Raw genomic sequence first — 3,305 nt, forward strand, 5'->3', positions numbered from 1 at the left:
TGGTGCTTAGATCTAATTAGGGGCTTTGCAGGGTGGTTTCTGCTCTGGAGAGATTAGATCAACACACCCCTAGGGCCTGGCAGTTGCTAATCTCTGCTGGGAGTCTGGCAGGAGTCTCCCTAGGATTCTACTAGTGGGTCAGGGAAGCCGATCCTTCACCCCACCTGCTGCCCACAAATGCAGCCTTTCCAGGATTCCCAGGATTCCCAGGCTTAGTCCCTGAGTGAATTCACACCTGCCTGTTCAAATTCTTTACTCACTTCAGCTGGTCACATGAGCCACCAGACTCAAAGGGGAAAGGGAGTTGGGCTCACCTTCACTTTTCCAACCTGAATCCCCCTGGATAAAATATTCTCTGTGCCTGTTTTGCTTTTGTTCTATAAGAGTGGGCCACTTTATGTTTTGAAAATAACCCTTGCTGTCCTGCCACTGCAACTCATTTTTAAGTGGACATGTTTCTTTCTCTTCTTCTCTCCCTGCTCCTCCCTAATCTCTCCCTTCTAATCTCAGGGGAAACAGGATTGCCTTTCTTTTGGATCCTAGGCAGAGTTATCTGTCCCTGAGTACACACCCACCACAGGAACAAAGTAATCCAGACTTTGGGGATGATACCAGAAGATCTCAAAAATTTCTATCTCCCAAATTAACAAGTGAATTACAACTCCAGACAGAGGACATGTGGAATGTAGCCTTTGAGTCACCTCTTTAAAAGCATCCTGTTCCTGCTGATGGGCAGACTCACAGCCTTTGGGATAGGAATCCCCTGTGTTTCTCCATTGCTAGCAAAGCAATAAACCTTCTTCTTCCCTTTTCTCAAAATGTGTCCTCATTATTGGATTGACATTGGGGACAAGAACCGAGCTTTCAGCAACATTTCTACTAAGTACAATTTAGGTCATGTGGCAGTGCTTGCCAGGACCATGTAGCTGTCTTGCTCAGATCTCCTGGCTCCTGTAGCAGCAGCTGCAGCATGACTGCCTCAAGGTGGCTCCCGCCTCCATGCCAGTTGGGAAATATGGAACAGTTTCCACGTACCCGTGTATGGTGTAGCCTCTTGATCAGCTAAGGGCAGGCTGCTTTTCTGATCTCAGGAAAGATTCCTTACTGAATCTGTTTGTCAAGTTTCTCTGCATTCTCCTCCCTCTGAACTGAACTAGCACCATGACCACTGCAATCAGCTGGGCTCCAATGGAGTCTTTCTTCTCTAAAGTACCCAAATTTAATGTACCCAAATTTCGGAGTCTCTAAGATGTCTCTGACGGTCCATTATTGGGTTTTAGTGAAATCCCTCTTTCATCCATCTCACAGAGAAGCAGTGCACTGGTTGCTTGAATCCTGGGTCACAGAGCAACCAGGAATGCTGCCTCCCTCTAGCCCGCCATCTTGAATTCCCATCAAAAAAAAAAAAAAATTGAGATCAGGTCTCTGGGCTCAAGTGAACTTTCTGCCTCAGTCTCCTGGGTAGCTGAGACTGTAGGAGCACTCCACCAAGCCTGGCGGATTTTATATTTTAAAATGGTGGAATAAAAATCACAATGAAAATAATAATTTGTGACCATGAAAATGATACAAAATTCATTATCCATCAATAGTGGCATGGCAATATAACTACTATTAGATATCGAAAATGACAGATCCCAAAATAGTGAGTCCTAGGAGAAGGAAGTGAGAAAGAAACCCATACACTGAGAGCATTGATCATTTCTGAATACATTTTTTTTCCCAGTAATAAAATAAACTGTGGGGAGGAGGTGTCCATCAAACTCAGAAAGGCAGTCTCTGGGAAGAGTCCAAAGCATTGATCCTTCCCCAAACAAATCCTTTCCAGATACCAACCACTGACCCCAGGACCTCCATCCAGTCCAGTAAGATAAATCTCAGAGACTGACTGCTGACCCCAGACTCCCTCCCATTTCAAAGCCAGTAGAACAGACCTGAGTGCCCAAGCTGACATGCTCATTAATTAAGTCACCTTTCAGTATAACCTATATAATCCCAGTCCCCTCCTTTGTTCAGTGGCTCATTTTCAAACAGGAAAGTGATTCCATATGGGCTGGGGATATAGCTCAATTGGTAGAGTGCTTGCCTTGCATGCATAAGGCCCAGGTTCGATCCCCAGCACCACAAAAAAAAAAAAAAAAAGTAAGTGGCTCCATTAGAGGCATGACTCTGTTCCTGAATAAAGGGTTTTGGCTGATCCATGAAGTCTGCATCCGGCCTGGTCCTTTTGTACTAACAGCCACAGTCACTTGTCATATATATTTTCTCTAGCCATTTCACTCTCCAACCATAGAACTGAGAGATTGGGACAGAGATTGTGCATGGCTCATGACATCTGAAATATTTACTATTTGTCCCTTCACATAAAAAGTTTGATTTTGTGTTGGAGAGTGATGAGAAGGGGTGTCTTGTGGGGAGCCATCCGTGAATTACTTGAGGGTCTTCACTCTGTATCAAGCCAGGGAGATTTAGCTTTGGCATTGCAAACTATTTTGTGGCTCCTCCCACTCAGTGGATTGCCTAATACAAGTGATCTCTGTCTCCACTGTACTAGGAAAACCGCTCTCATAGCTCAAGATTGGGCGTAACCCGTTGAGAACTGGGCAGCCCACCTTTTACCTTATTTGGCAAAGAACATTCCATGGAAAATCTTTGATGTTCCCTGATATAAATAAAGAGAGCACAGGCTCCATCTTGTTTTTGGTTTTTGCTTTTTGCTCTTTTTAGTGTGGGAGCTCAATCCCTGAGATGGGCTAGCCTGCTCTGCCCCTGCTTTTTAAAATTACTTTCTGTGTTCTGTGTTTTTTTTTTTTTCATGGTTTCTCTTTCTTAGCTTTTATTCCGCAGTCAGCCCATTCCACCAAGAGGAACTCATTTCCCTCGCCTGCACCATGTCTTCATTGCTATAACAGAAAGCTAGAATCTGGGTCATTTATAAAGCAAGAGGGCTGTGAAGCTTATGGTTCTAAAGGCAGAAAAGTTCAATATCAGGCAGCTGCATCTGGCAAGGACCTCCCATTGCATTGTAACATGGTATATGGCACCACAAAGCAGGAGTACAGGTAAGAGTGGGGTGTGGGCATGTGTGGAAGAGACAAAAATGGGGCCAAACTCCCAAATAATTTACGAAATATCTGAGATACCCCATTTCTTTGACAAAAAAAACATTACTCACTTCATGAGAGCAGATCCTTCATGACCCCAAACACATCTTTTTTTTTGTTTGCTTTTGGGTACTGAGGATTGAACCCAGGGGTACTCTACCCCGGAGCTAATCCACACCCTTTTCATTTTTTATTTTGAGA

Source organism: Callospermophilus lateralis, chromosome 4, assembly GCF_048772815.1.
Source record: "Callospermophilus lateralis isolate mCalLat2 chromosome 4, mCalLat2.hap1, whole genome shotgun sequence".
In the NCBI taxonomy this organism is placed as follows: domain Eukaryota; kingdom Metazoa; phylum Chordata; class Mammalia; order Rodentia; family Sciuridae; genus Callospermophilus; species Callospermophilus lateralis.